Below are 12,812 nucleotides of genomic sequence, written 5' to 3' on the forward strand. Positions count from 1 at the left end.
TATTGTTTATGTCTTGTGGCTAAATTTCTTAAACATTTATGGATTGGCCCCATTCACTTCCATTGTAAGTAGTGATGGGTTGTTCATGAATGGTTAGTTCAATTTGAATGAATCTTTTATATGACTCGGGAAGAACGAGTACTCTCAGAGAGTGATTCGCTCATTTTGATGTGGCCGCGAAGGATCTTTATTGGAAAAAGAATTTAGTTCTACCCCCAACCTTGCTTAAATATAGTTGGTTAGTTAGGTTTTATTATTGCAGTTACACACAGCCTTTCATGTCTCAAATTTTAGCTTTTTTATTTCTTGCAATTTATAACTTCCCATAACATTGAATCTGGTATAAATGACTATGCTGGAGCTGTTGTACAAGTCCAATGCAGATGAATGAGAAACAAGTAAGTAAAAGATAATACAGCCAATCACAATACACCAAGCATAAAGAATAAAGAACACTCGAGCTGTACATCCCAAGAAACCCTTAGGCTGCACAAAAATAAAAATTTTTCCTCATGTCCCACTCCTGTGTTGGTGCAGCCCATTCAGAAGTGATCATCCCAATGCCCTATTTCCCTACTAAGACAATTCCCCTTCACTGTGAGAGCTTCAGATGGCTGAAAGGTAATAACGGTCAGTCAGAACTCACTGTTGAAGCAATTCTTTTTGGAAATTCCATTTGGAACTACCCTACTGCATGGATTGTGCTCCCTTCGAAGTGCCCTGCGAAGTCATGATCAGCGGCAGTTAGAACACAGCCAGATGCGCTGAACAGCTGTAACGGGAAGAAGGGTTCTCATTCTAAAATCATTTGATTGGACAAGGTTTCTCAATCTCTGTGACATCAAGGATTTTCCCGAATCCTTTTAGCCAAGAGAGAGAAACTACAGATTTTAAATGCTTATGGCTGTATCAATATCAGGAAAATGCTGCCTACGGAGGCAGGAAGGGACCAAGGCATGTCCGAAACCAATGTTTGCGCCACCTCCTGTCTACAAAGATACCTTCATCTGATCGTTTTTTGAAGGCAGCAGAGATGTGTCCTTCGCTGCCTATCAAATTCCACAATCCTGTGCATGTGGATCCACAGCGATTGAGCTGAAGAAAGAAAATGGTGGCCGAAGAGGTAGTTGATAGCCAAATTGTGTATAAATGTACGCTTTTTCCCACTTTGTGGTTCGGTTGGACTAAATGAATGCTGGTATCCTAGCAACGATGTGACGTAGTGCTGCCTCGAAATTCTCTATGAAACCAGTTTCCAGAGGTACCTTCATACGCAAAAGCTGTCTGTTGAGTCATTGACTGATAGGTCAGCGAGGCAACAAGACAGCTACCTTTGGATTTACATGCAGCCTATATCTTCTGATGATGAATCTGTCAATGTTTAGAGGTACACTAGTATATAAATGACCTTTAAGCTAATAGATATGGACTAAAAGCAGCAAAACTTTTACAAAATGTCTTTACAAAACAAGAAGCAAAAATCGAAGTTACAGTGAGTTATTTACATTGGAAGTGAATGGGGACAATTTTTGGAGGGTTTTAAAGGGAGAAATATGAAGCTTAAAATTTTATAAAAGAATTTGCATTGAATTCTTCAGTTAAAACTCATGTAGCTTATTATTTGAGCAATAAAGTCAATCATATTTTTTGTGTGTGGTCATTTTAGTGTTTACGGCGGTACAACCTCATGGCAGCAAAGTTGTAAAATTGGATATAACTTTACTCACGGTTTAAAAAGTATTGCCACAGAATGTAAACAATATGTGTTAACATGATTTCAGTGTGATAAAATCACTTGCTTTTCTACATAAAATTATGTCCAATTTCACAACTTCATTGCAAGATGACGTAACACTGTAAACCCTAAAACCACAGCTCAAATGACACGAGTTTTAACAGTAAAACGTATGTAAGTGCTTTTATAAAATTATAAGCTTCACATTTGTGTTTACACTCAAAAAATTGGCCCCATTCACTTCCATTGTAAGTGCCTCACTGTAACCTCGATATTCTAACAAAAGGAGGAACCAGTCCAAATTATTATTTGTGGTAATCAACATGGTGCCACAAATGCTGTCGACTGAGCTTAATTTGTATTGAACCCGGAATATTCCTTTAATCAAACAGTAAGAGATATCATGATTTTATCCAGAGAGAGGATCATAAAAGAGTGTAACTCAAATGTATCCTTCTGGTTTCAGAGTACAAGAAACTGACAGGAATTCTCCAAAAGACAGATAAAACGTATTAGTATGCAGAAATAACGTTTTGCTTTCCACCTTTCAACAGACCTAAAGAGCTAATCGTTCCCTAATTAAATTTATCAGAGATTTTAATACGACATGTCGAAAATGACATGTCAAGTCGTGCTTAGTTGCGTAAAAAAAAAAAAAAAAAAAAAAAAAAAACAGAGAGTAACATGTTGGCCGCACAGCCTCACATCAGTGTAGGCTATCGTCCAATTTTTTCTCACCACCAGACCCGTCAACATTTAACAACTATATAACAGCGATAGTGAAACATAAGCTGACGTGTATGATGAGCAAGAAAAAAAATTTTTTTTTTTAAATAAATAAAAAAATTCACACCGTTATTATTATTATTTTCTATGTAAAACTTGCGCTTGACAGACGTCTTTGACCGTTGCGTCGCTTTATTTTAGACGCCGTGTCAAATTAAGAATAACTTCAACACTATATTACGGCCATCGAGATCACGCGCCATAGGCAAAACGGACATAATCTCACCGATGCGATGTGTCATAACGCTTCTTTACCTTTAGAAACGTAGAATCCGTAAAGCTGATCCAGACAGGACGCGTCCATTGGACCCCATATGTCGCGATGATTAGGAAAGCGATTAAAGAGAGATTACACCGCAAAGATTCACTCGACCCGAGACGAGGAAAATAAATGATCCTAGTCCACAGAGGCCGGTTATATATTACAGACCTATAGATGAATAGTGGAAGTCATGTAAAAATACACGCAACCTGTTTTTAGAAAGGCCCTGGAGAAGTAGAGACGCACAGACCCCGTTGAGTCGAACTCACCTTGTTTTACCTCCCAAAGGAGACTTGTAGCTCGGCTGATCAAGAGCCGTGGCGCAGAAAAGTGAATCCGGATCCCGAAACAGGCCAGAACAACAAGCCTCCCTAAACCATTATCCTTGCAAACCTGCCGTCGCGTTATGTATTCCCGTCAAGAGTGGGTGAGTGTGTGTTGTGAGGGGACTGATGGCGTTGGCCGTGGACGCCAAGCTGGAGACGTGCGCGGCGCGTCAGTGTGAGGTTTGTTTTTTTTAAAGCGGTCGGTCCTGCGTGAAGGAGGAGGGTGGTGGGGATTCCGTCCTGTCCCACAACACTCTACGGCTAGTGACGCAATACTCAACGCCCCGCCTCCTCCGAGGTCCAACCAGAATGTAACTCTGGATTTACATGCAGAATAATTACTGTAAATGCCCATCATTATGTACACTGGAAAAATGGTAAAAGACTGTAAAAATGCTAAAGTAAAAAAACGCAAATTGGTTAACGAGTAGTTACCATAAATTAAAAAACTGTAATATATTTAAAAAGACAATGCATGTAGTTTTACGGTAAGCTGTTGTAAAAATTAATTTTTTAGATGTAAAAAGTATGCTTTTTCCCGTATAATTAATGGTTCAAATTTATATTATGTTTTACAAGAGAGTACATGTACTTTTTATGGTAAATTATTGCTAAAATTACGGTAAAAAACAGCAATCAGGCGTTCCCAGAATTCCCTGCGTGACCCATTATATTTCATTATATTTTATGGTAATAGTTATGTTTTTCTTATTAGTTATGTACTTTGGGGTGTTTAGCATTGTATTTGATGTAGTTTAGTTAATGTTTATTACATAATTTAAATTTCACGTGTTACCCTGACGGTGTTAAGTGTTTGTGTGTGAGTGACACTGAACACTGTCTCAACAAGTTTATTGATCAGTGCTTTTGGAAGAATCACTTCTGATGAACTTTATTTCATCACGTGCCCTTCTGTAATTACTATGGTGGTAAACAATACATTATAAAGTGAAAAGCAGATTTTTACAGTTTCAAAAAGTTAATATATTAAGTTTATCATTTAATAATATAAACGACAGCACTGCATCGTAAAATATATAGTAAAAACAACAGTTTTAAACTGTAAAATATACAGGTTGTTCTGTAAAGTTTACATTTTTACTGTATTTTTTACATAATTATTCTGGCAACCACAGCTGTCCATTTTTATTTGTAAAAACAACAGAATTGTTTTAACAGTGTAAGTGAAAGTGTGGAAGTTGCCACAATATTTTTTGAGGAAAAATAGTCTGCATAGTGTATGATAGCTATACAGTATGTGATTCAAAAACCACCAAGACCCTCTACAATAAAACAATTTATTTTATAATAATTCAATTAAAATTAAACATACCATTTAGGAATAACATCTAAGACCATTTTAACATGAGACTCTCCTAAAACTGTTTCTCAAATGCCACACTGTACACTGTGCACTTACAACAGTATACACTATGCAAGCAGCCATGTAGTGTATGAATTTTCAAAGTGTAGTATCATTTTACTACACAGAAACATCCATTTAGGTATAGAGCGCAACAGTGCCTGACCACTTTTTCAGCCGTCTGGGTTCCGGAAGGGTTTTCCCCATTCATTTCTTCCACTGACTTTTTTTAAAATCCTTCATAAAAGAGTTGTGAACCAAACCAACCAACTCCGAGGAGAATCACATTACAAACTTGGTTTTGAGGCAAAAAGTATTTGAAAATCAGACATGAAAACAAAGGTACAAGGCTGTGTACTTACCGTCTTTCATGAGGGCACGGACTACAATCCCATGAAACATTCCGAATGATGTCATTGAATAAAATGGGAATATATGAAACTATTGATTTTAGGTTGTTGATTATAAGTTTAGAAAACTCTATATATTACATTTATTGCAAAATATTCTGATATGTACAAATATATAAGTAGTTTAAGGGTGAAGGGAGACCAGCTCGATTATGTCATTCCCAGTGTGTCATGGGAGCGCACAGTCACTCTGAGGCACGTTTCGTGGGTTTCGTTGGTTCATTCTCTGACTGGTGGATCTTTCTCTGCTGTACCATGGGTAATGTAGCTGTTTACCATGAATTCTGCTATCAAACACTATTTTTAAACAGTGAAGTTGAAATAACGCAGACAGATGCTTCAATGGAAGCATATACAGTGCATCCGGAAAGTATTCACAGCGCTTCACTTTTTCCACATTTTGTTATGTTACAGCCTTATTTCAAAATGGATTAAATTTATTATTTTCCTCAAAATTCTACAAACAATACCCCATAATGACGACATGAAAGAAATTTGTTTGAAATCTTTGCAAATGTATTAAAAAAAAAACCCGAAAAAAATAAAATAAAAATCACATGTATATAAGTATTCACAGCCTTTGCTCAATACTTTGTTGAAGCACCTTTGGCACCAATTGCAGCCTCAAGTCTTTTTGAGTATGATTCTACAAGCTTGGCACACCTATTTTTGGGCAGTTTCTCCCATTCTTCTTTGCAGGACCTCTCAAGCTCCATAAGGTTGGATGGGGAGCGTCGGTGCACAGCCATTTTCAGATCTCTCCAGAGATGTTCAATCGGGTTCAAATCTGGGCTCTGGCTGGGCCACTCAAGGACATTCACAGAGTTGTCCCGTAGCCACTCCTTTGTTATCTTGGCTGTGTGCTTAGGGTCGTTGTCCTGTTGGAAGATGAACCTTCGCCCCAGTCTGAGGTCCAGAGCGCTCTGGAGCAGGTTTTCATCAAGGATGTCTCTGTACATTGCTGCATTCATCTTTCCCTCGATCCTGACTAGTCTCCCAGTTCCTGCCACTGAAAAACATCCCCACAGCATGATGCTGCCACCACCATGCTTCACTGTAGGGATGGTATTGGCCAGGTGATGAGCGGTGCCTGGTTTCTTCCAGACATGACACTTGCCATTCAGGCCAAATAGTTCAATCTTTGTTTCTCATGGTCTGAGAGGTGCCTTTTGGCAAACTCCAGGCGGGCTGTCATGTGCCTTTTACTGAGGAGTGGCTTCCGTCTAGCCACTCTACCATACAGGCCTGATTGGAGGAGTGCTGCAGAGATGGTTGTTCTTCTGGAAGGTTCTCCTCTCTCCAGAGAAATGCTGGAGCTCTGTCAGAGTGGCCGTCGGGTTCTTGGTCACCTCCCTGACTAAGGCCCTTCTCCCCCGATCACTCAGTTTGGCCAGGCGGCCAGCTCTAGGAAGAGTCCTGGTGGTTCCAAACTTCTTCCATTTATGGATAATGGAGGCCACTGTGCTCATTGGGACCTTCAATGCTGCAGAAATTTTTCTGTACCCTTCCCCAGATTTGTGCCTCGATACAATCCTGTCTCAGAGGTTTACAGACAATTCCTTGGACTTCATGGCTTGGTTTGTGCTCTGACATGCACTGTTAACTGTGGGACCTTATATAGACAGGTGTGTGCCTTTCCAAATCATGTCCAATCAACTGAATTTACCACAGGTGGACTCCAATCAAGTTGTAGAAACATCTCAAGGATGATCAGTGGAAACAGGATGCACCTGAGCTCAATTTTGAGTGTCATGGCAAAGGCTGTGAATACTTATGTACATGTGATTTTTTTTTATTTTTTTTTTATTTTTAATAAATTTGCAAAGATTTCAAATAAACTTCTTTCATGTTGTCATGATGGGGTATTGTTTGTAGAATTTTGAGGAAAATAATGAATTTATTCCATTTTGGAATAAGGCTGTAACATAACAAAATGTGGAAAAAGTGAAGCGCTGTGAATACTTTCCGGATGCACTGTACCATCGATGAACAACCTCATAGCTTATGGTAGGTTTGTCTTTACAGGTTTATGAGTTATCATTTAATATCAATTTGTCTATGGGATAAATTTATGGGATTTTTACTTCCAGACCCAGACTGCTGCACTCTATTGCTGCAGGCCAGAGATCTCCAATGAGGGCGGAATCTCCAAAAGAGGGCAGAGTTACTCCAGAAGGGGGCAGGGTTATTAAAAACTCCAAAAGGGGGCTCACTTCCACACACAGTTAGGGAAAGTGTTAGGTTAAGGGCTCCCTATGTATTTGTTGGCAGTTTGGGACTCCCACCTCTTTTTGGAACTCTGCATGCCATTATATCCTTCTCGAAACAATCGCCATATTTCAGCTGACGGAAGTGACGTTTCAAATGCACGTGAAGTGGTGCTGCTAGCTTTAGTGTGTTCTTTTGTTGCATTTTCAGTGTTAACATACTACTCACACTACTTACACTACAAATTGACGTAGAATAGTGCAGAAGTGTGCGATTTGGGATGCTACCAGTAACTAAACTGAGAAATAATTCTGTTTACATAGCTATCTAATTTGGGTCATACCATGGATCTTTAAGTAATCTTTTAGAGAGTAGGGACATTTTTTGCATACCTTTCCATGGAAAAATCGCTTACTGCACCTTTAATTACCACAAAAAAAAATTTTTTGACTCAAGGTTACAGTGAGGCATGGAAGTGAATGGGGCCAATTTTTGAAAGCTTTATAGGCAGAAATGTGAAGTTTGTAATTTTATAAAAGCATTTAACTTAATTGTTCTGTCACAACTCATCTTTATTTGAGATGTAAAGTTGTTTAAATCGTCGTTTAAACTAATTTTATAGTTTGCGACGTTACGTCGTCAATCAACGAAGTTGTAAAATTGAATATAACTACACAGAAAAGGTTATTAAGCGATTTTATCACACTTAAATCATGTTAACAGATCATTTTATGTCTTGTGGCTATTGTAGAAGAGAAACTCAGCTCTGCCTTCTGATTGACCCAAGTCTTGCCAATGCACTGATCATGCAGGAGATCAGCCAATGGGGATTCAGCATTGGGTGCAAGAGCTCTATGTATGGAATAGGTGGGACTGAGCAGAGTTTTGGGATAGCCTCTCTTACTGATCATGCACCGATCACACAAAAGGACAGCCAATCAAAATGCAACACTGGCCCAAGGATGCAGTGATGTGAACATATTTGTTGACTGTTAAATATCTAAATATAAATTGCAGAAGATTAGCGGACTCGTGCATGGTACCTCCATAACCTGTAGCTTATCCACCCCAAGTAACCCCCAGGAAAGGTTCACAATCCAGAGAGCCTTTACAGCAGACCTACTTGGACTAGCAGAGTAAACCTACCTTGTGTGCAACCTCCAAGACAGATACAGGCACCTCAGAGGGATATCCATACCCCCTCTGTTTAAGGCACACCCTCTGCTCCTCATTGGTTCAGACCATACTGAGCTCATCACCTCAATTGAGCCAGTGAGACTGGGTCTACCTGGAGGTCCACCAGCTGTCAGGACCTGTCTTGGCTGGACCTTGCAAGGCTCATCCAAGCACCTGCAGGAACAACTCCCAGTTTCACAGTGTCTGTTCACTTCCAGCTGCTCTCCATCAGATGAAATGTGCCATCAAATCGAGAAGCTATGGCAGATGGACATCCTGCCTTACCGTAGTGAAAAGGTGGTGATAAGGTCACAACAAGACCAAGAAGCGTTGAATATGCTGGAGACACAAACTGTACAGGTGAAAGTAGATGGAGTTGCTCAATATTCCACCCCCCTTTTGCGAGTCAAAACCATGCCTGTGTTACATGCTCCAAAGGAGGTTGTGATGTGCCATCTCCACAGCATTGAATGCAGACTAGCAAAGAACCCACTGTTAGCTAGCAAGTACCAAGAAGAGATCCAGAAACTGAAGGAAGCTGGCTATGCCATTAAGATATCACCTCAGGTGAAAAACTGTTGTTACCTGGACCTATATTGGGACCTTCCCTCCTGGGAGTGTTAATCCGTTTCAGAGAACACCAAGTGGCCATAAGTGGCGACATTAAGGGGATGTTTCACCAGGTCTGCCTCCTCCCCAAAGACAGACCCCTTCTGAGGTTTTTATGGTGGGACCTAAAGACTGAGCAACCACCTGATGTGTACGAGTGGCAAGTCCTTCCATTCGACACAACCTGCAGCCCATGTTTTGCGACCTTCGTCATACAAAGACACGTCTTCACCCACTGTCAGAAGGGTGACAAAACACGACAGTCAGTTGAACGCTGTTTTTATGTCGACAACTGTTTACAGAGCACTGCATTACTGTCCTCAAGTTATGAATCATTGTTTTTTCCCCAGTGGAATCTTAAAACAATATTTTCTTCGAGAATCCTAACGCTGCACTCTTCCATACAAAAACACTTCATTTTGACCACTGCTGTCAAGGTCCAAAGAGAGAGAAAAAAAAAAATCATCATTAAAATACCATAAAAGTAGTCCATACAACACTAAGCTTTTCTATGGCCCCAGGAAGCTTTGAACATAGTGCACTTGTCATATGGACTACTGTTATTATGTCTTTATACTGAAACTTTAATAGTGCTTTATAGTATTTGTCCTTTATGAAGCTTGAAAGCTCATGCTCACTACAAACTGTTATTCTATTGAATAGAGCTGCTTAAAATATCTATTTTTAATGTTCCAAGAAAAAGAGCATATGGGTTTTGAACAACATAAGGGTGAGTAAATAAGTGAGTAAAAGTTAATTTTCCATTTTTAGGTGAACTACTACTATTCGCTCTTTGTCTTAAGCCTGATATGCTGAAAACTGCAAATATTGCATGTTTAGTTAGATACTTACATCTCACATGACACTAACACTCTTAACCTGAACTGCTTGCTGATGCGTGGTGCTGGAATAATCCACGAGGTTCCACTCAGCTTTTTAAACTTTACGCCTTCATCGATTTGATTGGCTCATATGACATTGACGAGCGGTGTTAGACTACTGAGCACTGTAAAAATGTAACTTTTTTTCAACCATTATGTTATTCCTGCAACAACTTAATGACAACTAGATGGCAGTGCATAGCCTAATAGATTGCAGCAGAACAGCAACAAGGATATAAATTATAATCTGGCCATATCTTATTATTGGAGGGGACTTGTCCCCCTCAAAGTATATTGCGGTTACGGCCCTGTGTGGATTACTTTTTGAGTAACACACTGTTTATTAGTGAGGACCATCCACACAAGTCGGTTTTAAGATGTTTAATTATATAAAGGCTATAAATTCGGCTATCACAAGCACTGCACTGTAAGCAGGCCTACAGGTGTACGCATGGACAGAGTGGAGTTAAACAGGGAAAGCTACTATTTGGCCAACATTTCCTGGGTCTTTAGTGTAAACATAACAGGCAGCCTGCCTGTACAGTCTTGTGAAATTAGTCACTTTCAGTTGCGCAAAAACAGATGAAGGAGAGAAGGCTCCGAGCAACGCACGGCAAACAGAGAAATGGTCAACAAGTGGTAACAGCAATATGTTTTGTTCATTTTGATTGCATTATTAATTACTGGGCGTTTATGACCTCTTGCAGTGTCCACTCATCCGCAAAAACGATACCATCGATTGCCAAATATTTTGGCACCATTGGTCGTTATGAGGAGGTTAACCTGTACTTAATCGATGACATTCTCGCCATAAACAATTCCCTTGTTACGCTCCCTTCCTCGAAATGCAGCGCAATTCAATTAACAGCTATAATCCGACATGGGACGAGGTTCCCGACCACTAAAAACATACAAAAGATGCGGGCATTCTATAACCTCGTCGTGCGTGATGCGTCCGGCAACTTGAACTGTTTGTCGGAGATAAATCACAGTGGACTGTGTGGTACATGGATTAAATGGACGGACGACTTGTGGACAAGGGCCGTGAGGATCACAGACCGATCAGATGTTTCCCATCTCTGCTGACCGAGGAGAATGTGCGTCACGGACGCGTAAATCTTATCACCAGTTCCAAGCACAGGTGTATCAACAGTACCATAGCTTTCAGAGTGGGACTAATGGAAGGACTGAAAATACAAGGTAATGCATGCAGACCCAGTCCTGCAGTTACCATAAGCAATGATTCATCCTAATACCACACAGTTAGAGCATTATTTTTTCTGTACTCCTTGACATGCAAAGTGTGTTTGGAGAGGCCGTAGCCCATTTTCTGCAGTCTTCATACCTGCTTTGCAGTACTGTTCACTGTAGTAATTACACATTGATGACATTTAAAACCATAATGTCAATTCTGCAAAGGCCATTTATATTTTTTCAAATGTATTTATTTTATTGATTTTCAAGTTGAGTTGGAGCATGCTGTGAATTACGCTTTAATGCATTACTTCGACCCGTGTGAGCTGTTTGTGAAAGAAGTGGAGTACAACAAGAGTGCCTTGGAGGAAGTGAAACATTTTAATGAAGGCCCTGAGATGAAAAGAATGATGGAGAAAATGGCTGACAAGCTGGAGGTCCCTTATGTCAACATCACTGATGGTCAGTATGGTCATGATCATGGCCCAGTTTCACAATCAAAAATGTTGAAATTAAATTTAAATGCAAGCAATTGTTGGAGGCAATGATCAATTGGTCATTAGTTTATTTAACTTAACAATAACTTAAGAACAGAGTTAACATCTCCAATTTCAGAAAACATACAGCAAATGAAGTTCCCTCTAGAAGCTACACCCCTGCAACCACAAGCATGAAACTTTGAGCATCAGTTTATTACATGTATTTCCTTCCTAAAAGGAAATCTCCTTGTCTGTGGTCCCCACATGCTTTAAAACGTCCACCACTGTGCCTGCACCAAAGCAATCCAAAATCACTTGCTTAAATGACTGGTGTCCTGTTGCTCTGACCCCCATCATCAGCAAATGCTTTGAGAAACTAATCAGAGATTACATCTGCTCTGTGCTGCCTCCATCACTGGACCCATTGCAGTTTGCTTACCGCAACAACCGCTCCACTGATGATGCCATTGCATCTACAATACACACTGCTCTCTCCCACCTGGATAAAAAGGAACACTTATGTGAGAATGCTGTTTGTAGACTACAGCTCAGCATTCAACACCATAGTGCCCTCCAAGCTTGATGAGAAACTCTGGGCTCTGGGCTTAAACAGCTCGCTGTGCAGCTGGATCCTGGACTTCTTGTCAAGCAGACGCCAGGTGGTTAGAATGGGCAGCAACATCTCCTCATCACTGACCCTCAACACTGGAGCCCTGCAGGGCTGTGTTCTCAGTCCACTCCTGTATTCCCTGTACACTCATGACTGTGTGGCAACACATAGCTCCAATGCCATCATTAAGTTTGCTGATGATACGACGGTGGTAGGTCTGATCACTGACAATGATGAAACGGCCTACAGAGAGGACGTGCACACTCTGACACACTGGTGTCAAGAGCACAACCTCTCCCTCAACGTCAGCAAGACAAAGGAGCTTGTGGTGGACTTTAGGAGAAAAGACAGAGAACACAGTCCCTTCACCATCAATGGAGCACCGGTGGAGAGAGTCAGCAGCTTCAAGTTCCTCGGTGTCCACATCACTGAGGAACTCACATGGTCCGTCCACACCGAGGCCGTTGTGAAGAAGGCTCATCAGCGCCACTTCTTCCTGAGACAGCTGAGGATGTTTGGATGAACCGCCACATCCTCACACGGTTCTACACCTGCACTGTAGAGAGCATCACTGCCTGGTACGGCAACAGCACCGCCCACAACCGCAAAGCCCTGCAAAGGGTGGTGCGAACTGACAGACACATCATCGGAGGTGAGCTTCCCTCCCTCCAGGACATACTATATACCAGGCGGTGTGTGAAAAAAGCTCGGAGGATCATCAGAGACTCCAGCCACCTATACCATGGGCTGCTCTTACTGCTACCATCAGGCAG

General features: G+C 40.8%; 1 protein-coding gene and 1 pseudogene across 3 annotated transcripts in view; one reads left to right on the forward strand and one right to left on the reverse strand.

Moving 5' to 3' along the window:
* LOC127455598 (phosphatidylcholine:ceramide cholinephosphotransferase 1-like) overlaps positions 1-3,350 on the reverse strand; it is a 38,507-nt gene extending 35,157 nt beyond the window's left edge. The window contains exons 1-2 of one of the 3 annotated variants that reach the window (XM_051723631.1): positions 3,053-3,350; positions 647-772 (exon numbers count right to left, since the gene is read on the reverse strand). The gene's annotated coding sequence lies outside the window, so the exon portion shown is untranslated. Of the gene's footprint in view, positions 1-646; positions 773-2,776; positions 2,913-3,052 lie in introns of those variants that run through there. The other 2 variants (XM_051723630.1, XM_051723633.1) reach the window with 2 other exon arrangements.
* Positions 3,351-10,269: 6,919 nt separating this feature from the next.
* LOC127455117 (multiple inositol polyphosphate phosphatase 1-like) lies at positions 10,270-11,683 on the forward strand (annotated as a pseudogene).
* The last annotated feature ends 1,129 nt before the right edge of the window (positions 11,684-12,812 follow it).

This window comes from Myxocyprinus asiaticus, chromosome 17 (assembly GCF_019703515.2).
Source record: "Myxocyprinus asiaticus isolate MX2 ecotype Aquarium Trade chromosome 17, UBuf_Myxa_2, whole genome shotgun sequence".
Lineage (NCBI taxonomy): Eukaryota > Metazoa > Chordata > Actinopteri > Cypriniformes > Catostomidae > Myxocyprinus > Myxocyprinus asiaticus.